The sequence below is a fragment of the Neofelis nebulosa genome, chromosome 7 (genome assembly GCF_028018385.1).
Source record: "Neofelis nebulosa isolate mNeoNeb1 chromosome 7, mNeoNeb1.pri, whole genome shotgun sequence".
In the NCBI taxonomy this organism is placed as follows: domain Eukaryota; kingdom Metazoa; phylum Chordata; class Mammalia; order Carnivora; family Felidae; genus Neofelis; species Neofelis nebulosa.
In genome coordinates, this window is record NC_080788.1 from 84,288,044 (window position 1) to 84,314,408 (window position 26,365).

Genomic DNA, 26,365 nt, shown 5'->3' on the forward strand with positions numbered 1-26,365 from the left:
AAAGCTATCATGACTACTCTAGCAAAATCTTTAAAAGTCAACCTATTCCAGGATACTCACTAGCAAAGATGAACAGTCATCAGGGCCCGGAAGTTTATCAAAGTTAAAGGTTATATCTAGTCTCATGCCAAAGATTATTTGGAATTATTTCTAATCTGGATTACAAAAGGAGGAGTAAAAAAAAGTCTCATTCAAAATATCGTGAAAACTTCCCCTGGAGAGCTATTTAATAGAAAAAGATCAGTGAACCCCAAGTTCCAGTGGCCTAACTGCCCACTTGGCTCTACTGTTCAGCGAGTTGCACAAAGTCAAGATTCTTTGTACAGCAGGGCTGTGGGTCAAGTCCCAGCCACTGATTTTCCCAAGTCAGAGAAAATACAAGTTACCAAGAAAGGAGATGCAACAGCCATCTTAGGAGAACTGAAACTAATTTCCAGTCCTCGGCACCTGGACACCCAGATGCAGACCAGACATGAAGAAAACACCCTGCTGGAAATGAATCAGAGGGCTAGGATATGTGGAGCTTCTCACAAATACAAAAGCCAGACAGAGCCGTGCCACTGAAGTGTTTACATGGAGCCAAACACAAACCTCTAAAGACAGATGAGTCTAAGTCTGTGAAGCTGCTTTCTCTACCTATTAAGTGTCTTTTGAAGTCTGGCTTTGAAATTAGGAAAACCTGCAGGAAAAGGGAAAATTTCAGCAGCAGCTCATGTCCTTATAGACACGTGGATTCCCTCCGTGCTGTGGTTCCTGCCCAGCACTCTATCAGATAGAAGGTGCCTCACAAACATCTCATGGAATCTTGGGGCCTCAGAAGGAGCCAAGGCCTGGCAAAATGGTATGACTTGGCTCAAGGCAGAACCATAGGTACAAATCGGCTTCCTGTTTGTCGATGCAGCGTGAAGTTCACTTTAGTAACTAGCAATTAGGATGTGAACCATTCATGATCCACTGAACTAGGGGATGAAACACAAAAAAACCATCCAGTTCTTTGGCCTAAGTTTCTTGGCGTGTCTACACCGTCATTTGTAACAGGATAACTCAGCCCAAACTCAGGTGTGAAAACGCAGCACAAAATTCTATTTTCTTTAAATCCTTCTGAATCCTACTTAGCTGTTCTTCAGGCTCAATAAGTATCGGGGTTTCCTTCCCCTTATTCCCACCACATGATTGCACCAAGTTCTTGGGAGTTTTATACACCACCAAAGCTTTCCCAATGCCCCTCTACTAATCACCCCACACTGGTTATCACCAAAGCAGGAGCTTGTCTGCCAAGACTAAAAACCCTCATGCCTGGGACCCAGGCTCCCTAAGCTGTGCATCTCCCTGGGGCAATGCCACAAAGCACTGCTCCTGGCCTTGCTGTTCACCCATCTACCCGCCAACTGTCTACTGTCTCCTGGCCTCTGGGACACCTCACCTCCCCAGCAGTCCCTCTTCTCCCCTCACCTCTGGGGTCCCCAGCATCATCTTTTCAAGAGGCGTGTTAAGAAAACGAGAGGCAAAGGCATGGACTTCAAGCGGCTTCTGCTTTTTGGTCTTGCAAAAATCCCTCAGGCAGAAAATACTAGGGGGTGTATCTACCTAATTAAAATTCAGGAGAGGAAAAAAATATTCAGCAAACAAAATCCAAGAGAGCATCTCAAAACATTACTCTGCTTCACCATCATAGGCCATGCTGACGCTGGCTCCCTGGTGTTAGCATATTAAAAAAATGTTTTTGTTTTTGTTTTAAGTTATGGGAAAGAGCTTTAGCTTTAGACACCCAAGACGGCTCGGCTTAAAGTATGCATGCTTTGACCGTGTGCACACACACACGATTTTGGAATATTTGTATATGTACAAAATCTTGGAAGATCTGTCTCACGGCTCTTTAGAACAGTTTCCAAAATAATGGCAGTATAAAATTACGTTGAAAATACTGTCTATTAGAATAAACTCTGCACTGTGACTTTAAGTCTCACTCAGGGGCAGTTAGTTGCGCTCATCAGGAATATGCATCCCAGTTGCTGTCGGCTGAACATTTCATCAAAAATGTCTATCCCCAAAGTAGCTACTACAAGCTTTTCAGTTATTCCTTTCTCGTCAATATCAGACATTTTGCTAACACAATGGGTGTTCAAACTGGGTTCTCATTAGCGAGCATAATAGTATGTGCAGTGGCTAAACTATTTTAGAGACATACCCAATCCTTAAAATGAACAGTGTTTAAGAATCTGGAACTGTGCTGTCCAATATGGTAGGCACATGTGGCTATTGAGCAACTGAAATGTAGGTAGTTCCAATGTTAACATAATATTTTGGATACACTTAGTTATACAAAATTTATTATTCACATATTTTTTTAAGTATGGTTCGCATTATATTTCCATTGGATGCCACTGGTCTTCAAGGTCGTTTATTTTAAAGATGGTGTGCGCAGTTTGATCCTTAATTGATACTGGGTGCTGCCAGAGGTTTAGTAGATTCTAGGCCCCCCAGTAAAACTGACATAATTGGCTCAATCCTGATGCTGGACTAGGGATTCATTTAATTTAGGTATCAAGCGCCATTATAGGTACTGAGGCAGATAGAACAGAGCAAAATAATCAAAATATCAACTTTTGACACAGATGATAGATGAGGCGCTTTTGTTTCAATTTACTAAGAAGCGACCATCTGACACAATTTGATCAGAAAACTTGCTTTCATTATAACCTGTTGGTCAACTTGCAGAGGAATAACTAAATCTCTCCTGTTCCAGAACACTGCCATTAGACTGGAGATTCTGGCCCTGGGCCCAGCTCTTTGCAGGGTCCTCGTCTGGACTCTTCCAAAGACCCCACACCCACACACACATACACAAGGCAGCCATATGTGCCAGAGCCCTGCAGCCTGGTGGGTAGTGCCACTGTAAGCTGATGGATGGGAGCAGTGATGTAATGTAGGGGCCAGAAAACGGAGGTGACCAAGCTAGATTACAGCCTGGTACAGACCATTGCCCTGGTGACTGATCGGCATGGCTGCAGAATTGTAAGTGGGCTGTGTCTTTTTACACTAAGCCAAACTATTCTCAGTGGGCTGGGTCTTGAAGGCCATATATCAGTCTTCCCCATCGTACTAAAATAAAGGTGCAGCAATTCCAGGAAATTGTATTTATATTACATATATTAGCTAGAAGATTTATAGTCATCTTTAGTGATACATAAATTATATTTATAATGCACATCTATTCTGTATCCTGTAGAAGATTCTTATACTAATGACCTCCAATGAATCACACCTCCTAGTGTTTATACCCTTGCCAGTCCCTTCCCACCTCGACTCTGGCCTTGGCCGTGTGACTTGATTTGGTCAACGTAACATCAGCAAATGTGACACAAGCAGGGGGTAGGTAAAGTTCGTGCACTCTTCAGTTTGTTGTCTTGCAACCCCAAGGCCACCATGCTGTGAAGTAGCCCAGATTTTTGGAAAGACAGACATAGATTGTCTCAAGTGCCTACCTCCCAGCTCACCCACCAGCTGAATGCAGCTGCATGAGTGTTAAACATTGTTGTTTAAATGTTTAAGGCCACTAGGTTTGGGGGGGTGTTGTTATGCATCAACAGAAATCGGATACAATCCCCAAATTAGGTAAAGATACGTTCCCACACTCAGGGGCTTCTCTGTACCCCGATAACCTTGGCGTAGCATAGGTTAGTTTAAGCATTTATCAACAAAAATATTGTTGATGAAAATCTCTATTTTAATATAAAATGGGTTGATAATCTGCTTTATGTAAAGATTTTCCTCTGTTAAGATTAAAAATGTGATTCTAAGTGTAAAGCATTCGATTTGTAGATTAGTTCTCATTACTACTGGATGAGGTAGCCATGAGCTGAGTTTAGAGCCTATGTGAATTGATACACCAATATATGAAATTTGTCAAATCCTAATTACTTTTAAAATTTGGTTATTTCTAAGAGACAAGAATCCTTACTTCATGAAAATCTTAAAGTCATTTAAGTCAACTTAATATTTTAGCATAAAACAGAAGATCTACATTTTAGTTAGGGAAGCAAGGCCTCCATGCACAAAACTGTAAGAAACCCTTAAGAGAGTATGAATAAATGCAAAATTAATGCACACAGTCAGTAAGTACTCAGAGTTTAGAAAAAGAAAAGATTCATCTGGAATGGAATCTCATAGAAAAGTCTTAGAGAAAAGAAGCTCCCAGTTAAATACGGCAAACTGAACACATTCATTCCTTTCTGATATTGCCTCAAATGGCACAAAATAATAAGGACAAAGAAGAGAAAAGGTAACAGCAACAAAAGTTTTGAACAAATAGTATCTGACTTAGCAGACTAGATAGTTAAAATGTGACCTGGAAATGAAAGGAACTCAGAAGCAAGCCAATTCTCTTTGTAGGACCACTGCCCTCAAAAATATACTCAGCAAAGTGGAGGCACGAAGTATCTCTCAAAGTGCGGTGTAGCATACAGAGTTGAAGGCAAGAATGCTTCGCAAGCTGAATGTTAACTGCAGCAGCCTGACCCCACCCTCAGTAATGACCACATGCAACTGTCCCTCCCTAATCCTGTAAGGTCTGAAGCACTGAACTCAGGTACACAGCACAGCTGAGGTAAGAGGTGGCATTATGACAACAAGTGTATTACATGAAAATCTTCTGTCAAATCAGATACCTCAAGTTCCCTTTTTCCACATCTCTAAGATCACTAGCAGCTAAATGCGTATTTTAAAGGCAAGAGATTAACCATATCCTCCAGGAAAAAATGGCCACTCAATAGAAAAGACCTAAGAAAAAGAGTACAACCTGCAAATAAAGCTTCTGACAGATCTGAAGGACTTTACTCTTAGATAGGAAGAGAAAGCCCAAGAAACAGCAGATACTTCAGGATGACTTCTATCTAAAAGAAAGATAGTGACTCAATCAAGCAAGAAGAGACTGGGAAGAACAAGAGACCATGCAAGGAGCTATGGGGGGCGGGGGGGGAGTCTATAGTTGTATAGTTAAAATCCTCAGACAACCTCAGAAAACATTTCACATTCAATGAACTATTAAAAGATGCTGTAAAAAAAAAAAAATCCAGAACCCTCAAAGAAAATGAAAATTATGTGATAGGAGAAATTTTTAAGTCCAACAGGAGCTTTGGAAGCCAAAATGGACACAATGTCCCAGCAAACAGAACAAAATTAAATGAGATGAAAAGTGAGAAAAGTAGAACTTGAAATTAGTGTCAGAAGTCAGTCATCCAAATAAAAGGTATGGAAAAGGGGAGGCAATGATGAAAGGAATAAGAAAATGTTCAATAAAGAAGGAGTTTTCAAACAGTAAATGTACACCAAGTTTCAACAGAATGGATGAAAAAAGATACATTGTGAGATTTTAGAAAAACTTTGGACAAAATCACCTTGAAAAGCTTCTAGGGATGGAAGGGAAAGATCAAAACAGACATTTAGAAATTAAAATGGCAGCTATTTAACATGCAAGTGAAAATAACAGGGAGTGATGCCTTTAAAATTCTGCGGAAGGAGGACTTCCAGCCTCAAATACCCAGATCAGAAATAAATTAACAAACAAACAAACAAACAAACAAACAAATTTGGAGGGCTGAAGACAACTTTTTTCAGACAAGTGAGTTCTTCAAAAGTCAACCTAACCTCCCTTGTAATTTTTCTCAGGAAGTTACTAGAGTCTGTGCTTCAGCAGAACAAGGGAGCAAGCCAAAAAAGAAGTGTAGAATCCAGGAAGCAAAGGATCCAGCTCAGGGGAGAAGCACAGGGAATCCTCAGGTCAGAGGTAGAAGGAGATTGAGCATCCAAGGCTGTTCTCTGTGCCGCGGTCCCCAAGAGCAACCAGTCCAGGTCAGAGTCAAAGCACCACACCTTTCAGAAAGTCTGTCTCTAAGACAATAATGATCACTTCAGTATGTTCAGACACTTTGAGTGCAGAGTTATCCTTCTGGAGGATTGTTTAGAGGTTCATAGAAAAATAAAAGTAGCATATTAACCTTAAGGGAAAGCAGTTATACAAGCGTGAAAATGCAATCACAGAATACTGCACAGCTTGTCTCAAAAAACATTTCCATAGGCTTAATAATTAAAACATTGAACATTAGGCTATTCAAAAGGCATGGTATAAATTTATTCAGAGGATGGGGGAAGGGGTATAATGGCGACAGTTGGTAGTGGGGAAGGAGGAGGATATAAATCTTCAGGGTTTTTTTTAAATTTTTTAATGTTTATTTATTTTTGAGAGAGACAGTGAGAGAGTGCAGGGGAGGAGCAGAGAGAAAGGGAGACACAGAATCCAAAGCAGACTCCAGGCTCTGTACTGTCAGCACAGAACCCAATGTGGGGTTCGAACTCATGAACCCTGAGATCATGGCCTGAGCCCCAGTCGTATGCTCAACCAACTAAGCCCCTATATCTTCAGTTTTCAAAGTACGAAGGCAACAATATTCCAAACTTAAATCAAATAGGAAATGGCAGTATAAACATGCCATCTGGAAATATGAAAGTAAATATCCAAAGGAACAGCTTTAAAAGTCAAAAGAAAAAAAGATTACCTGTTGTAATTGTGAATGGGGAAGGAGGATTCTTTGACCAAAAGCCACATCTATATAATCAATTAAATATTAGTTCTGTTTTCAAACAAAAAACAAAAAACCTAAGGGAAGCTGAGCAAGCTAGGATCTGGAGAGGGGGAAGGAAGACAGTTCTGCTCAACTCTGCTATGTTTCAAGTAACATGATGGACCACAGAGCTTACAACCCAGTGGGAGAGATGTAGCCCAGCTAGGAATGATGCTTTTGAAAAACCACAGAGAGGGGCGCCTGGGTGGCGCAGTCGGTTAAGCGTCCGACTTCAGCCAGGTCACGATCTCGCGGTCCGTGAGTTCGAGCCCCGCGTCAGGCTCTGGGCTGATGGCTCGGAGCCTGGAGCCTGTTTCCGATTCTGTGTCTCCCTCTCTCTCTGCCCCTCCCCCGTTCATGCTCTGTCTCTCTCTGTCCCAAAAATAAATAAAAAACGTTGAAAAAAAAAATTAAAAAAAAAAAAAAAAAAAAAAAAAAGAAAAACCACAGAGAGATCCATTGTTTACAGCCTTAACAACATAGTTGTATTTCAGAAGACTCATAAGGGGAAGGGGGGGGGGGGGTGCGGAAATCAAGCAACTCTGAAAGAAAGAACAGCATGAGAAAAGAAATGGCTTAGCAATGCACATGGCAATTAGCCAGACCCTGAGGATTTCAGCCTGGCTGGAGGACTATGGAGTTGGGGGCTAACATTACACAGGGGGAGCCAGATTCTGCTTTGAGGAGTTTGCCAGCTCCAGGCCTTTCAGCCAACATCCAATCTGTGGCTCCTGTGGATGTTGCTATCTTGGAGCCATGCACTAACCAGAAACTTAATCATGAAGCCTCCGACTATTACAGACACCCCATCTGAACTTCCAAGACCCTTACTTTTTTCTGTGGTCTCTCTGCCCCCCAAATCTGGAATTAAGTCTAAGACCACCAAAAGATGGTAAGACCATCCAGCAGGATGAATTCTAGAGCCCTAGCAAGTTTAGATAATTGTATCGTATTAGTGTCAATTTTCTGGTTTTGATCATTGTACTATGGCTATATATGAGAATTCCTGGTTTTTAGAAAATACACACTGAAGCGTTTAGAAATAAAAGGGAATCATGGTGCTAGCCTTAATCAATTCAGAAAAAAATACATGCATGTTTGTATATATACACATTTCTATGCACACACACGCACGCACACACACACACACATCTATCTGTGTATATAGAAAAGGATATAGCAAATGTAGTAGAATGTTAACATATGGGGGATCTGGGTAAAAGATATCCAGAAATTTTTTGTTTTCTTCCAACTTTTCTGTAAGTTTTAAATAATGTAAAAATTATATTAAGAGGAAACAATGCTTCAATATCACAACAAACGTATATAGTAGTGATTCCCAAAGTCCTTCCTAGAAGATGCATATAATCATTTAGTCAGATAACCATTATTGGGAAGAAGTCAAGGACCCAGATCTTTAAAGGGCTGCTGTGCACAGGGTCCCTAATACCCAGAAAACTAAAGCACCTTTCTGATCTCCTGTTACAGCAGAGATATTTGGCATTAGGTAATAAATGGATTTCAGACCCAATCCTACTTATGTCACAATGGGTCTACCGAATCCACAGACCTACCTAGTGGTGATTACTGCAATTCTTAAATATGTAAATGGAATAGACATACTAATCCATGAAGTTCTCACAATAGACATTGATTTGTTCCTTAAACAGTAGAGTAAAAGAATTGTAATCAGAAAGGTCAAATGAGAGCCCCTGAAGGTATCCCTAGCTTTAGAAAAACTAATAAATTAAAAACCAAGATTGCTTCCCAGAGAAAATTAGATTAGGGCCACTCTTAGACTTAAATGATGCAGTGGTGATGATCCACATTCCTATTTTTATTCTAGTTTACCAGTATGCCCCCTATAAAAACCTGATGAATTATGGTGGATAGCAGCACACTACCACAAATCTAACCAAGCAGTAGCCCCAATTGCAGTTATTATGCCAGATGTGGTCAGCTTTTCCAGGTAAGATTAACACAGCCTACAGAACGTGGCATGCAGGTATTGATCTGGCTAATGCGGTCTTTCTCCTACCTATCAAGAGGAAAGGTCAGAATCTCATTGTATTCCCATATGATGGACAACAATGTATATTCATAGTCTTGTCCTAGATTATTAATTCTCCTGCTTTCACATCATATTCCCAAAGCAATCTAAAATATCTGGACATTCTGTAGAACATCACATTGATCTGGCATATTGATGACATCATGTTAGCCATTCTTGATGAGCTACAAGTATCAAGGATTCTTGATGTCTTTGTAAGATATATGAGGTTTATGGGGTGAGATGTAAATCCTACCAACATTCAGAGTCTTGTTACCTCCAAAGTTTTGAGGTCTAATGCTCCAGAGCATTCTAGGATTCCACCCCCAAAGTAAAGGACAATATATTATATCTTGTGTCTCCTACATACAATGCTCGATAGCCCATTGGATTTTTGTGGGCAGTATGATCCATACTTGAGAATACTGCTCTGACTCTTTTATCAAGTGATTCTGAAGGCTTACAGTTTTGACTGGGGCCCAGAGTAGATCCAGACTACAATACAAGAACTCTGACACTTGGGTCACACTTTTGGGCAAATTTAATGTAGTAGAGGTAGACAAAATTATCTTGTGGAGTCTAGGCAATCTCCAAGTAGAGAACACAGCACAGATCATAAGCATTCTATATGTACAAGGAGCAGAGGGAATCATGTACTATTTGAAAAATAGCTCCTGGCATGCTAGAGATGGAGCATCTCATCAGGGGACATCGAGTGACCATGTACCATGAATGCCCATCATGGCCCACATAGTCTCAGAAGCAATCCACCATACAATTAAAGTGGGACATCTGGTATCAGTCTCAAAGCAGGCCCAAAGGTCACAACGAATCTGCAAAAATAGCCCAGATTTCCATGACACCTACCAGTCATGAACAGATGCTTTCCCTTGGCTTATACCTGAGGACCTTATGGTGGCAGTTCCCTATGATCAGCTAACAAAACAAGGAAAACATGACTTTGATTCTTGGGCTCAGACCCTTCAGGGATGAGAGTTTGGGTCATCCCATCAAACAAGACATCTAAGCCAGCAAAAGTGATAGCTGAGGGTATGAACAATCTAGAACAAATGATTAAAAAAGAGAGATGATGAGTATTAGTTGTGACTTCAGGACTAGCTGACCAATGGAGCTGTATTATTTAGTGGTCCTAGAAACTGTGACCAACCAGAATCCTGGAGAATCTTCATTTTAGTGAAATGAATTAATGTGAGAAGCAGTGAATCTGAATAGGGTGGGCTGTAGTTGATGCTGTCAGTGTCCCACACAAATCATTTTTACGGGGTTGTATACCCATTCTCTCAGCTGCTAGGAGTATGGCCTGATAATAGCTCATAGGCATGCCATTTATGCAAACTTGTCCTCAGCCCAAGGAAACTATCTTTCTCGGAAGGAGTGAGGAGTTGGGAATTGTATCCTATCAACATTGGCAAGGAATAACAGGGTGTTGGGTACAAAAGACAATGCCATTTACCCTCCAGACCTTCCCTCTCCCACCCCAGTGAGGGGTTACACTTTATCTGAAAGTATATTTCTTCCTCTGCCTCTTTCCCTTCCTTATCCTATAGGCCTCCTTTGCTCTTTCCTTTTTATGAAATAGGTGCACCTAAATCCTTGTTTCATGACCTCACACATCTGTGATACTGATATGACTATTATTTGAAAATCTGTGGACTGATGGAACTTTTGCTACCAATTTTTACTAAGCTATACGTTACTTAAGAAGCTAGCTGTTAAAATAATGTTCCTTCAGGATTTCTCCCAGTGCTAATGCATATTTTTAATGAGCTTTAAAAAAAAGAACAAAGGTAGGGTTGAGCTCAAACAGCATACCAGGATGTTTATGAAAGTCATATTCGGTGTTATACATTTGTGAGGTAATGGTGAAGAAGGGATTGGAGAACAGGAGGGGAAAGGTCTCCTGCTCCCCTAGATCATCGCTGTGCTCTCCGTCACTCCTGCCTGGAAGCTCCAGTCAGTGTGTTTATCTCCTTTTTTCCAGTGTTTCTAACACAATGACAAAAGCATCATTTTAGAGAGACTAATTTGGCAGTGGACCAGAATGGATTGGAGCTGGCTAGGCAACCCATAGAGAACCTGTTACAGAGAGAAGAGTGTAGATGTAAAATGGCAGAGGCCTATGTTTTCATAGTGGCCACAGAAATGGAAAGGAAGGAGTGGAAATTAGATTTATTTTAACCCAAGTGTCCTCAGCCCCAACCACCCTGTGGACTCAACATTGAGGCAACATTAATACCCCAGATTCCCTGGATCATTACCCCCACCTGCTGGTGTCAACCTCATCTTCCCCATTCATTCGTGGTCTACCCAAAGGGAGCCTTGTACTGCTCATGTCCTTCTGCCTCAGCCTCCCCCTGGATGCTGGCTGGAAGACAGTGAAGACTATCTGTCTCCCAACCCCAATTTGTTCTTTTCATGAAGACTTACAGCATAATGAGCACTGATCAAGAGTTTCTTTAGATAATATTGATTCATATCCCACCGTCATGTATCACTGAGTATTTCATATGGATATACATTGCCTAATCAATTAGATGGGACATTTCTTCGGGGAACATACTTTTTCTGTATAATCAATGGTGTGTTGTGTGTATGATGGCATAAGGCATATTGTTCACACACAAAGTAGACGATACTGTGGTGGAGCCCTTCCCTAAAGAATAGGTGAAAACCTCACAAGGGAAGGCAACCTGTATGTGTGTGCATGTGACCTTCCTCATGACTTTGTAACATAGACTACCCATTCAGACTGGATGTTACCATATGTGGGAGACAAAGGAGCAAAAATTGCACAAAAGGCAACCACCCCCTGCCCCACCCCACACGGTGCTCGGGGCTCAGCCTTTTCGGTCTTAGCCCCCTGAGCCCATGCCGGCACAAATAAAGCTGATTTCTGGAAAGAAAAGCCTTGGTGTCCCTACTCTGTGTGTGCGACTCATGGCTACAGTACAAGTGAGTAACCTGGACAAGGTTTCCAAGCCACTGCCTAAAGAGAAGAAAAACTTTCATTCTATATATGATACTAGAAATGACTGTAATTGAAAGGACCATCTATTAATGTGGTATGATTATGTTATTAATCGGGGCTGTAGTACACTAGCAGCTAAGACCTTTGAGAGAGTTAAACTAGAAATTAAAAATGGCTGAGACAAGTGGTCAAAGAAATAGAATGGCTCTTGGGCCTGTAGGAAGGGATTACACACAGTCAGTAGGTACTTACAACTCAACATGCCACTAGTCCATCAAGAGAAGGGCAGCCACAGCAAAGAGAAAAGGAAGAGTGGCAGAGGCCAATATTGGCAGTACCTCCTCCCAGCCCTCTGACACCAGGGAAAGGTACCCCCAATCATGTTTAAAACAAAACAAAACGCAGTTTGCTACATGCACACACAAGCCCTACGAGGGAAGCTAATGGAAATACACTATTTTGCTCAATGGCTGCTTGGCTCAGGTGGGGACACCACTTTACTAAACAGCAACAATACTTTAGATCTGATCACTGTAACACTGTGATCTATAGTAAGAAATGTGTGTGTTCGCCCTTCTTCCTGTTCCTGGCACTGAGCTCCCAAAACCCTTGGAATTTCCTGTGATGAGAGCAATAAAGGTAGCTTGTGTTACATTAATGAAGCAACTCAGGGAAAGCACCTATGGAAGGGGGCTGGTGGCCAGTGGAGCCAACAAGCAGTTGAGAGTTAGAATTTTCACTCCCACTGCATCACCACCCCCTCCATCTCCTAGAAGGGGAGAGGCTGAAGATTGACCAATGGCAGAAGATTTAATCAACTATGCCTGAGTAATGAAGCCTCCATGAGAACCCAAAAGGAGAGGATTTGGAGAGGATTTGCCCTGTACATCTCTCCCATCAGGCTGTTCCTGAGTTATACCCTTTTATAATAAACTGGCGATTTAATAAGTAAAATGATTCTCTGAATTCTAGGAGCTGTTCCAGCCAATCAATCAAACCCAAGGAAGCGATTGTTGCAACTCCTCACTCAACTGTTCAGAAGCCCAAGTGACAACATGGATTAATTGGTGACTGAAGTTGGGACTTAGTGGGGACAGTCTTGTAGGACTGAGCCCTCAATCTGTGGGATCTGACACTATCTCCAGGTAGTGTCAGAATTGAGTGCAATTCTAAGACACCCAACTGGTGTCAGAGAATAGCTCGGTGGTGTGTTAAGAAAACACAAACACATTAGAATTGGTGGCAGAACCATAGCTGGCAATCAGAGATGGAACCAGAATGAGAATGACTCAGTTATGCAACTGCTATTACGCAACTGCTTTCTGAAAGCTAATTCGGCCAGGTACTTTGCTTCCCCAAAGGCGTATACAGAACCAAATGAAATCAAACATGCTCATTAGGAGCTACAAACGCAGTTTGTGAGGAGTTCCTTGAAATTCATAGCATAGTGTAATGGGAAATTAAGACCAAGAATAAAAATGGAGTAGTGTTTAATTTTGTCTTGAATAGCTAAGATTTTGGCAGGTAAAAAGACAGGCGAGTCAAGATTTTTCCTCCTATACTATAATTGTTTTTCAGATATACTCTAGTTCCGAGGTAAAAAGACAAACCCATCGCCACGATTGGATCAGCAGTTCAAAAACAAAACACAAATCCAGCTGACAGTGGACCAAGGAGGTCATCCTTGTGAAAAAAAAAAAAAAAAAAAAAAAAAAAAAACCCAAACCAAAAAACAAAACAAAACAAAAAACAATGCCCACGTAAGAATAAAAGTTCAGAGCTGTGAAAGAGAAAGTCTGCCAGTAAAATCGACTCCTTTTCCTGGTTCAATACCAAACCCTGCACTGAGCAACCTTGAAAGTCCTTCGATTCAAGGGGAAGGCATTCAAGGCAGGAGGTTCGGCACGGGTAGTTAAATGCAGAGGTTGTGCTTCCTTGATTTTGTAGCCTTAGAAAACAGGGCCCTTCCATTACTGCTAATAATGGAGGCCGGGAAGCAGACAAGAATGCTTCGCTTTTGAAGCTAAATCCCCACAGGAGAGCTGCTTTGCTCTGTGTAGGTAGAAAGAGACAAAGAGTTGCAAGAAAACAGTCACATCCTCAGCACTTTTATCTCCTTGCTGCCTAGCTACTTTCATAGGTTAGAGTGTGGAGAGGGAAATTCTTACAGAAGCCCGAGAATAAGCAGGCGCCTCTCCTGAGCTTCAGGAACACAACCTGCGCAGAGGCACCCCATGAGACAGCGGGCTGCCCTTGACCAATAAGGTTTGGGAAAATGTTCTTACCTCTTCTTGTCTCTTCATGTAGAATCTTTTTTTCCATTGGTTCTTTGGGCTTCCTCCTCAGGCTCCAAGAGGAAGAGAAAGATTGCTGTATTATTTCAAGCCAAAGATATAGTATGGTTTAAAAATAAACAAGGGCGAGAAGCTTAAATAGCGTCTGTTTCCACCACCTTCTCACTTCAGTATCTCAACATGGTAATGGCCGTTTCTGCTAACGACAAGCCAGTGAGTGCTTGCTCAGTCCATCATGGGCTCCTCTGGCTCCTAAAAACAGCTTTCAAATCTTAAGCCTGAATTTGACTTTCAGGTATTCTGAGAGAACAGTAAGGAAAGGGAAGAAAAGGGATACCTGAATAGGAAAATATTTCCCTGAGCAGAGAGGAGAAAAATCCACTAACTACAGAGCAGTATTTAAAAGAGACACAGATGGGGTGTCTGGGTGGGTGGCTCAGTTGGTTAAGCGCCAACTTCGGCTCAGGTCATGATATCACAGTTTGTGGGTTCGAGCCCCACATCGAGCTCTGTGCTGACAGTGCAGAGCCTGGAGCTGTTTCAGATTCTGCGTCTCCCTCTCTCTCTGCCCCTCCCCTGTGCATGCTCTGTCTCTCTCTCTCAAAAACAAATAAGCATTAAAAATAAATACATAAAAATTTTAAAAAAGAAATAAAAGAGAGAGAAACAGAGACAGACCGAAACCCAAACTACATGTATCTAGAGATTTTGTGGGGAATTTGATTTTCAGATCTAGTAGACTAAAAAGTTTAAAAACTTAACATGAACAAAGAGGATTTAATAGAGACATGTATGTATACTACTAACTTTGTATTCTGAAAACAGACATTCTCAAATACTTCTGGAACAAAATTTGTTTGGATAGATTACTGAAAGCCTTTTAAGACGCCTAATATGCAATAAAACTGGAAATAAGCGAAAACAAAATATGCACTTATCAACCACGAGAAAATTTTAACAAAATTCTTGGTTAAGAACAAAAAAATAAGCCCTAAAGTTGCAGACTGTTCAGAAATCATGAAAATATTAACTATTAGCTTTTAATTGTTACTTGTGTGTCACTTTTTCTTAACACTACTTTATACTTAATCCTCATCACTCTATGAGGTAGATGCCTTTATCTCCATGTTTCAGGTGAGGAAACAAACACACAGAGCTCAAATAGCTTGCCCCAGGTCACAGAGGTATTTAGTGGCAGACTCAGAATTTGAACCCAGACATCCTAGTTCTAAGGCCCACATCCCTAACCACTAGACTGTAAAATTTCATAAAACCCCACAGGAACGGCCCAAGTCAAAGAGGAAAATTCATGGCCTCAATAGCTTTTTATTTTTTAAAAAACAGATTGCATAACACAAGATTCCAGTATGATGGCACTCTTAGCAAATGAGCCTATTTCCTCCTTCTGCACTAAATGCATAGGGAAAGAAAGAACCAATGGTGTTGCCCTGAAGATTGACCTGGTCTGCGTTACTGTGTTGAGGTGAGACCCACAGACCTGCGAACATTACATAGACTCAAGCTAAGGATTGAGAAGAATCGTGACTTTGACTAACAATGCCATCAACATTACAGGATCTATACATATGGAATCAGAATTGTTTCTGTGTATACAAAGTCAAAATTGAGTTCTGTGATGACAATTGTAATGATTTTGATTACCGTAACTTGCTAAATTGCTATAAATGGGGACCTTTCGGGATGAAGTGGTTAGGAGCCCGGGCTGTGGCATCAGACCTTGGCTTGAGGCTATGGCTTGGCCACCTGCTAGTTTGAGGACCTTGGTAAAGTTACTGAACCTAATTTTCCTCTTATATAAAGTGGGAAAAACAATAGCTACCACCACCACCCCATCTCCTGAAGTTGTTGTAAGAACTAATTATAAAGCACTCAGTAAGGTACCTGGCACAGAATAGCTTCATTCTCTCACTTTATATATGTTCTAGACACATGCAGCACTGGAAAATAAAGTGCTACCAGAAGACCAAAAATTCAAGGATATCCACCCTTCAAAAGTCAGAAAATAAATCGTCAAAGGAAACCGTAAGACTTCAGAGCCTCTGTAATAACAGGCTAGGGTATTTGGACAAGCCCTCTTGATAACAAAACAAACAAACACAAACCTAAAAATCTCTTGGCAAAATGTTAAAAACAAACAAAAAAACAAACAAAAAAAAAAACCCACACATGTTTCTTAAAAGAAAGAGGTGCTAACAACACAGTTAGAAATAACCAGAACAAAGGGAACTCCAGAGATAAATGAACACAGAAGCCACTTTTGTCCTGAGGAAAGCTTTGCTCTCATTAGACTTGAACTTGCATTGCTAAAGAATTTGGGTCACAAAAGGGCCACATGTCAAAGCTAAGACTCACACAAAATGGAATGTCTAATGGGAGACTGTCACCTCAATAAACTAGGACCCAAACAGAAGGAAGAACCAGAGGAATCCAGGCCTTCTGTGAGATCTTATAACTGAGATAGACCCAGAACTCAAGGCTTGAAGTAGGATTAGAGTGGTCCTGGACTGCAATCACCCTCAGGTGCCAAGCAGAAGCCAACTCAAATGCTCTCTGGAAGACTGTAGCTTTGGTCTAGTTCTCCACCGGTTCCTAGAGATAGTTCCGAGTACAATAGTCTGGAATTGATGATGAGGATGTAGGCTAAAAACAAGTTATCTTCAGGGAGAAAAGCAGAATCAGTCATGTATGCATGCATGTGTGCACATGCACGCGTACACACACACACACACACACACACACACACACCCTGGGACACAAACCCACACAAGATTTGGCCTGACTATAAGAATTCTGGTTATGTTTAACGAAACATGTAAGCTATGCATCTGCAGGGAACAGGAAATTTTTATCCAGTGATCTTGCAAATGAGAAAGAGAATCAAGTAGAACTTCTGGATTTAAAAAATGTGAGGGGCGCCTGGGTGGCTCAGTCGGTTAAGCGGCCGACTTCGGCTCAGGTCATGATCTCTCAGTCAGTGAGTTCAAGCCCCGCGTCGGGCTCTGTGCTGACAGCTCAGAGCCTGGAGCCTGTTTCAGATTCTGTGTCTCCCTCTCTCTGACCCTCCCCCTGTTCATGCTCTGTCTCTCTCTGTCTCAAAAATAAATAAACGTTAAAAAAAAAAAATTTTAAAAAAAAATGTGGTAACCAAAGTGAAGAATTCAGTCGATGAGTCAACAGAAGATCATGAATAGGGTTAAAAATCAAAACAAGTTATCCAGATTGTAGCCCAGGGAGACAAACAGGAAAACCAGGAAGAAGTAAAAGGTACAGATGTTAAAGTCAAGGGTATTCAGGGTCCCCAAAGAAAAGAGTAGCACAGGGGCGCCTGGGTGGCGCAGTCGGTTAAGCGTCCGACTTCAGCCAGGTCACGATCTCGCAGTCCGTGAGTTCGAGCCCCGCGTCGGGCTCTGGGCTGATGGCTCGGAGCCTGGAGCCTGTTTCCGATTCTGTGTCTCCCTCCCTCTCTCTCTGCCCCTCCCCCGTTCATGCTCTGTCTCTCTCTGTCCCAAAAATAAAATTTAAAAAAAAAAAATTTAAAAAAAAAAAAAAGAAAAGAAAAGAGTAGCACAGAGACCACATTCGAAGAGATATGGCTGAGAATTTTCCTTCACCAATCCAGACTCAAGAAGCTCAGTGAATTCTAATTGTGATTAAAAAAAATCAGTCCATACCTAGATACAGCATAACCTTCCAAATACCAGAGACAAGGAGGATACTCTGATATCAAATCTGAGAAAAAACAACAGATTTTCTTAAAAAGAGTGTTGGACTGACAGCAACAAGACAGAAAACAGAATAATCTTTTAGTATGTTGAAGATCATGATCAACCTAAAATTCAGAGTGAAAATATTTCTAGAACCAAGGTGAAATAAAGACATTTTCAGAAAACAAAAAGCTTATCACCCAAACAAAGGAAAATCTAACAAATGCCCATTGGGTAGCAGCAAATATGATCCAAAATTGATGATCAGAGAAGTGAAAAGGATTTGTGAAGTCATGTAAAAAAAACTTGAACACATAAACTAGGTCTTGTGGGTTCTAACTATAGAAAGGTCATTACTTTTCTGAAAGGAGGGTACAGTTACCAATTAACTTTAGACTTGTTATGTTGATACCACAACTTGATAGGTTGTGATTTTTAGGATAAGATGTAAAAGGAATAGAAAAAGTGTATAATGCCTAAACTAGTAGAGGAAAAATGGAATTTTAAAAAAATTAACAGACGCAGGAAACAGTTCCACAACACAGGAGAACAAAGCACAAAGTAAAGTTAGATTTAAGCCAGATGAAAAAGTGATCACACTTTATTTAATTGAAACATACAGAAGAATGAGGAAAATCTCTATCAGCTTAAAAATATATATCCTGAAAATCGGGGTGCCTGAGTGGCTCAGTCAGCTGAGCATCCAACTTTGGCTTAGGTCATGATCTCACAGCTTGTGAATTCAAGCCCTACGTCAGGCTCTGTGCTGATAGCTCAGAGCCTGGAGCCTGCTTTGGATTCTGTGTCTCCCTCTCTCTCTGCCCCTCCCCCACTTGTGCCACGTCTCTCTCTGTCCCTCAAAAATAAACATTAAAAAAATTATATATATATATATGTATATATATGTATATATACACATATACATATATACATATATACATATACGTGTATACACACACACACACACATATATATAATCACCTTATACATGAAAAAAACCAAGAGGCAAAAAAATTACCTATCACCTTTTGTGGAAGAAAGAATAGAAATGAGCATGCTTATTTTTGAAAAACAAAGCATAAATGAGAAATAAAATCAGTGTCCTATGGGGGTACAGGGGGTTGGTATCTACAAAGTAGAAGGGATAGAGAAAGGAACGAGACTTGTAAGTATACCTTTTCATATAGTTTTGACTTTTGAACCATGTTAATATTTTATGCATTCAAAAAATAAATTTAAACATGAATGGGGAAAACATGAAAGTTGAATGCAAATAGAAACAAAAGAACCCAACCATCTATCACATTGGCCATATTCATAATTATACACCTAATTACACAGAAGGAAAAATACTAATCCAAACTATTTCTGAGCACAGTACTCTGACAATACACCCTCAATGGAATACAGTTTAGTCTAAGGACAAAAAGAAAGCTGCAAAGAAATTTTTTAAGTGACTTAGTTTGTTGTTGATGAAGCCATTATGAAATATTCTGAATGAATCACAGGACTGAACAAATATATTGTTGGGAACCCAGGTTCTCATTGTGGGAGAAGACAGGTACAAGTATCAAAGGTGGACAGAAGAAAAAAAAAATCCTGTAGTATTAGGATAGAATTAGAAACCTCATTAGTATAGGGTCACCTGGGTGGCTTAGTAAGTTAAATGTCCAACTCTTGATTTTGGCTCAGGTCAGGATCTCAAGGTTTGTGAGATGGATCCCCCATCGGGCTCCATGTTGACAGCATGGAGCCTGTTTGGGATTCCTTCTCTCCCTCTCTCTGTGCCCCTCCCAACTTCATTCTCTCTCTCTCTCTCTCTCTCTCTCTCTCTCTCTCTCTAATAAATAAATTAAACATTTAAAAAAAAGAAACTGCATTAGTATAACTTGAGATTTCTTAGCTTTCCACAAAAGCAGCTGGAATCAACCTCCTCTCTGTACCCAAAGTGCCTCTAGCATCCAGACCTCAGTTGAACATTATGACATCTTGGAGAAAAGAAGGATTTCAGGGCTGAGACAGGGTAAGTTAAAAGAGAAGCTCTGAAGATCTTGACCAGAGAGTAAAGAAGTGCTCTCACACCTGGTGGGTAATGTCACAGAATGGGCCCCCCTGATACTGGGAGCTTGAAAGACCTCAAGATGGCCAGACCATGGGTAATTTAACTTCAAAATGATTAATGACAGGAATTGATCACAATACTGAATCAACAACTCATCCACAAATCCACCCTGATCCTGAACCCTTTTTTTTTTTTGGGGGGGGGGGGAGGACAGAGAGACAGGATGCATATGCACATGGGGGTGGGGCAGGGGAAGAGGGAGAGAATCTCAAGCAGACTCACCCAGGGTGGATCCCCACATGGGGCTCCAGCTCATGACCTCAGCTAAAATCAAGAATCGGGTGCTTTACCAACTGGGCCACCCAGGCACCTCCTAAAACTTTATTTTAAAAGGGATGGGGCCAGAGAAGAGAGAAAGGGAAAGCTTTTCTTTAGAATGCCAACAACCAGGTGGAGAAGGAAAGATAGAAATTGAAAACCATTGTTTTGCAACAGTAGAAATCACCAACGGAAGATGAAATATGGGGTAAGAGATTGCTGGGGACCACAATGTAGAGAAACCCGAAAGACACCTACCTTAACCAAGGGATCAAACATATTATAACAGGATAAACTATACTATTCGCCCCTAACACACTCACTGATGAGAACACAGCATCATCTGTGTAGTATTCCTGCCAGAAATATTTACCCAGACCTAAAGAGGGAAGGAGTCAGACAAATACAAATAGAGCAATATCCTGCAAAACCACCACGCTGGATTCTTGAAAAAAGAGATCGACAACAGACAGACACACAGACACTGAGATGGAAAAACAAAACAAAACAAAAAAAGTCTGGGTCTCTGTTCTACATTAGCGAAAACTAAATGGAGTTCAAGACCCTTCGTTGGATCCTGAGTGGAGGAAAGTTTTTAAAAGACCTCGTTGGGACAATTGAGGATATCTAAATATGAACTATTAGATGATAATGTTGTATCAATGTTAAAATTCCAAAGTGGATCATTATATTGTGGTAGGAGAAGGTCCATGGTTCTTCAGAAATAAAGGCTCAGCTCTCAAGTTCAAAAAATACTTAAGTGTATGTACTTATCAATTTGCATACACACAAATTCATACACACAAATTCATTTGCATACACACAAATTCATACACACAAATTCATTTGCATACACACAAGTTCATACACACAAATTCATTTGCATACACACAAATTCATACACAGAATTTAGCAGAGTACCAATGATTGGTGAATCTAATTGGTAGTTTTCCTTGCAAATTTTCTGTAGATTTGAAATTTTTCAAAATCAAAAGTTGGGGAAAAGTTAACTGAAATATACATTTAAAGCACATATGATTATATTAGATGTACACAAGGAAAATATCCAACTGTATGCAGTATATAAGAGAGCCATATTCAACATGAAGATTATTATTAATGTTCATTTATTTTTTTTTGAGAAATACAGAGCGTGAGTGGTGGAGGGGGCAGAGAGAGAGGGAGACACAGAATCCAAAGCAGGCTTCAGGCTCTGAGCTATCAGCCCGGAGCCCTATGTGGGGCTCGAACTCACGGACTGCGAGACCATGACCTGAGCTGAAGTCAGACGCTCAACTGACCGAGCACACAGGCACCCCTGAAAATGAAAATTTTTTAAAAAGGTAGTTCTGGTGGCTCTATAAACACCAGACAAGATAAATTGTAAGCAAAAAGCATTACCAGAAAAATTAATCTCAATGATTTTTCAAAAAGTTCAATTCACAAATATATTTAAAAATTCCAAAACTGTATGTCTAATAAAATGGCTTCAATATATAAAGCCACAGCAACACAGTACAAGGAGAAATAGAAAAATCTACATTCTTAACGAGAGGTCTTAACCTAAATCTCAGTTGTTGATGGACCAAGCAGCCAAAGCAGAACTCAAATGAGTGGAAATACCCACATACACAAGAATCTAAAGTTTAGCATCCATAAACACCTTCTGTAATACTAGGAGATATTCTCTCACTGAAGAAAAAGATAAATCCAGAAAGAAGACCTCGAATATAGAAAGCAAGGGTAATCAAAGCAATTAAAAACCAAAATAAAAAAGCTCTAAAACTTCTTTACAGAAAAAAAAATAACCCTAGAACTATTGTCATATATATATATATATATATATACATATATACATACACACATATATACATATTATATATAACTATATAACTATATAACTATATAACTATATAACTATATAACTATATATATATATATATATATATATATATATATATATATATATATTTGATGGGGGGAGGGGCAGAGAGAGAGGGAGACAGAATCTGAAGCAAGCCTCAAGCTCTGAGCTGTCAGCACAGAACCTAATACGGGACTCAAACTCATGATTGGTGAGATCATGACCTGGGCCAAAGTCGAACACTTAACCAACTGAGCCACCCAGGTACCCCCGAGATTATCTTAATAGGAGAAGTGGATGAAATTAAGAAGGAACTAAAAGCATGGAGACATGGTTATTTTGTACAAAAGGAAGCTATAGATTCTGATTAAGTCTGGAAGATAGAAAAATATTTAGATGCATATCAAAAATGTAACATTAACTACTAGAAAATACAGTGTATTGTTCCTAAATGACCTGAGGAAAAAAAAAAAACCAGGAACAGGAACAAAAGCAAACAAATAAGAAGTTAATCAAAGACAGGAAAAGTAACAAATCAAGAAAATAAGAAGCATGGTAAAATATGGTATGTCAATCCAAACATGTCTGTGACTCCAACAGATGGCTTGTAGGAGGAGAAACAAAGCTAGGAGCTATTTACAAGAGATACCCCTAAAATAAAATGGCACCACAAAGTTGAAAATAAGGAGATCCAAAAAGCACATACCAGAAAAATACCAAGAGGAGCACAATAATAATGTCAGACAATACAGTCTGAGGCAGACATCACTAACAGAAGACAAAGAGGTGTATTTTTATTTTTAAAACATTATAATCCACAAAGATCATAATAGTCACACACAGATGTGCATTATCCCCAGAATTTCAAAATACAGAATGCAAAAAAGCCTCATAAAAATATAAAAAAGGAAAACTTATAACCACAGTAGGTCTAACACCCTTAGAATGCATTCCAATGCAATTTCGCCAAGTTTCTCCTGATTAGCAAAATCTTACTATTTGTGTAGTGTCTAGGTTACTTTTTCCTCAGGTCTCAGTATATCTCCATCCCTAGAGCATGCTAAGAATTGACCCTAGTGATACAGCCAATGGTAATAAGGATGGCTGTGGTGGGTCTTGAGGAGAATGACATCCCATTTCAAGACATCTGCCCTGGTTGAGGTGAGCACGTAGGTTTCAAGCAAAGGAAGGCACCTCTCTTCAGATTTTGGCAGACAAGATACTTCCACTGACGAGGGAAGCTTGGGGTGACTTGGGCTTCAAGATCGTTAGTTTTCTCAGTCTAACCAGACATTTCTATTCCAAGTTTTGGGATCCCATTCTTTCCTATTAATGCCCTAAACTTTAATGAAAGAAACTTGCCACACTGTGAATTTAGCACTCACAACTCTACAGTCCACACAATTAAATTTTGTACCTGATTTTTAGCAGTATCAGCCCCGTGACTACAAGAAGTAATCACTCTTGCAGGGCTCTAATAGAAGGTCTCTGACTTCCTATAGTCACATCGTGATTTGAGCTGAGAGCTAACGAGCCTGAACTTGTCCTTTCCTCTCTGTAAATATTCTAGTATATTCAGGGCAATCCACCTCCACAGTTCTGTTCTTTAGTCCTCATTACTGCTCTAACAGTCAAGTCCAGCACTTGCTTGAGATCTCAAGGCATTTGCATCCAGTGACATTGCATCACAATTAACCACAAGTGATAGCTTGATTAATTGGGATTCCATGGCATGCCAGATATTACCAGCATCCCATTTTCCATTAGCAAGGAGCGGAGCACTGCACTTAAGCCTAGACAAATCCCCAAATGCCATTTGTGTGTGTGTGTGTGTGCGCGCGTGTGTGTGGTATTTATCTTCTGGGACCACTTCCAGTGCCAATTCTATCACTCAGGGTCCAGGCAAGAGACAGAAACTACATAGGAATTTGATCAGGGAAGATTAATACGAGGAAATATCTACAAGAATATATACTAATAGAGAACAGGGCAGAGGGAGAGCAGCCAACGAAGGAACAAACTTGGAAGGGCAGCCCCTTCCCCATAGTGGGATTCAGATCTCCTAGAGGACAAGTCTCCAGCCTACTAGATAGTCGAGAAGCACTCTAGATGCCTAGGGCGGGACCTGGTCCAAAGTGGGTGAGCTGAGGCGGGTCCACTGTGAGGCCTCCTGCTGGGTGCCCGCAAGCAAATCAGCCAGGCTGGGCACTGGCAACACAACTTGCTGGAGGGTAAGCGCCACTCTGTGTCCTACACATTCCACTGACAACCAAACGGGAGTTCACTTCAAACGGGAAGGTGCCCCTGCTTCCTGCCATGTCCCTCCAGCACCCTCTACTGGCAAAGGCTGGCATTGCGCCGGACGGCAAAGGAGAAAGGTTTACAGTGTGGCTCCGCTATCAAGGCAGTGAAGGGCCCATTTGGAGCTGAGAGGCAGTAAATTGGTAACTAACGTATTCACTCGCTATTGCACCCCCTTTTCCTTCACCCAGCCCATTAGCTGTCTGGGGCTCTTTACCTGGCTCAGTACCCTAAACCCTTATTCCCAATGGGGTTAGCCCTGGGTAATACTGCCTAGGGAGTGCCACTTGAGCACTTTGCTAACCTTGATTATGGACACAGTAGTCCCAGGACAGGATGGAACCCAAGGGAAGCCCTAGACATCTGCCATCCATATTTCTCTACATCCTCCTTGGGCAAGGAAACGTTCCCTTGATAGTTTCATCAATCACTCCGGTCTTACACGTGGGTTGTGTTGTTTTTCATTTTTGTCCATTTGCCTGGTAGTGACTCCTGCAGCTATGAGTGTCCAGGTGGCTCTGTCAATATCCACACTCAATAGACATATCACTGTGCCTCCTGGAGGAAGCATTTGTCCTTTGGGCACTAAAACCTCTAAGCTAGCCAAGCCCGGATTCACAGGGACAGGAAACACTTCGTAAGTGAGTTATGCTATAATCATCAGAGGGAGTGGAGACAAGGTTCCAGAGGAGAAAGCTGAAGCACAGAGAGGTTAGATACCTCACAGAGGTTGCACGGTTACCAACAGCTAATCTGGAATTCAAAATCATGCCTGACTCCAAAGTCCACATTGTTTCCAATCTACCATGTGGCCTCCCGACTATCTGCCAGGCAGCTGTGAAGTATTAATGATAAACACAACATCGGGCCCCAAACCTCCAGTGCTGTCCCAGCCTCTAAGAGAATCGCCTCCATCTCACAGACACACAACGCCTCGAGCTGTGCTTACCTGCTTCCAGCTCTCCCTGCCTGTTTGTGCTGTGCATCACCCAAAACCCAGCATCGTTCACCCAAGAATGTTGAAACCAAGGGTCCTACCTTTGTGGGTAGAGTTTTCTTCCTTTATGTCAGAGCTGCTGCACTTTTTCCAAGCTCGAAAACATTACAGCAGCACTAGCTCATGGGTCCAGACCTTCGGCAGTTGTCCTACCACACTTTTTACCCTGCGCGCGGTGGACAGGTAGTCTGGCTCAAGGGCGGCCATAGTAGTTTTGCGGCGGGGCGGGGGGGAAACACAACTGACCATGAGTGGTGGAAATTTTAAGCTGCTGAGGGAGGAACAGCTGACCTTTAAGAATGCCTCCAAGCATGAGCGTGGCTGTTAGGAAAAGGAGCAGCAGCTGCAAAGGAACGAAGGCGCCCTTACAGGTGATTAACCACCACTAATGCCTCTCCTTCGAGATGGTGGGCGTGGCTGCCCCAGCCTCAAGATATAGGTTTTATGATGAGCTCTCCCTTCATGGCACCCTAATGGGAACACGTGGCTCAGATTTGGGGAAAATATTAACTAAAACCTACATTAATACAGAGTCTAATAGAGTCCTGTTTTTTTTTTTTAAAGAAGCAGCTGGCCATAACCTAATAGGGAAAGAAATGATCATGATGTAGCTGTTCTCCTTGCAAATGAAACTTCATAATAATATAACTTTCATGCATATAGGTCACCCCCAAGACCAGGCTCCACTGTGGGTTTTAGAAACATGATCTAATTTGTGTAGCTCTAAGTGCTCAGTCAGGGTCAGGCATTATTCATCCACGTATCACATTTTACCACTGAGTCAGGTGAGGGATGAGGTAGAGCCCACCTTGGGAAATGGTGTGAAATGAGGAAAAGTATCTTCAGCTCTGTACCAGCAGGGCACCACCCTCCACCCCCCTACCCTCCTTCCTCCAAGTTCCTGGAGCCTGGCCTCCCTCTGCTCTGCTCTCCACTAACCGAAACCTATTTCCTGTGTCTCATGCTCTCAGACCTCAGATGTCAAGCAGTGAATCTGATTCATAAATCAGTGCTCATGTGAAGAGACAGGCAGTGTACCATCATTTAAGTAGATTTTTAGTAAAATCTAGCTTTCACCTCTTAAGGGACAAGTAACAGCAATCACTTTGCTTCTGCTTTTTAAAAAGATGAAAAGAGTGAGTGTG

At 41.2% G+C, this 26,365-nt stretch overlaps 1 long non-coding RNA gene across 4 annotated transcripts in view; it reads right to left on the reverse strand.

Annotated features, from left to right (window-relative positions):
• Positions 1-26,028, reverse strand: part of LOC131517076 (uncharacterized) — a 216,257-nt gene extending 190,229 nt beyond the window's left edge. For all 4 annotated transcript variants that reach the window (XR_009264371.1, XR_009264370.1, XR_009264368.1 and 1 more), the window contains exon 1: positions 25,262-26,028. This is a non-coding gene — a long non-coding RNA (uncharacterized LOC131517076). The remainder of the gene's footprint in view (positions 1-25,261) is intronic.
• Between the last annotated feature and the right edge of the window lie 337 nt (positions 26,029-26,365).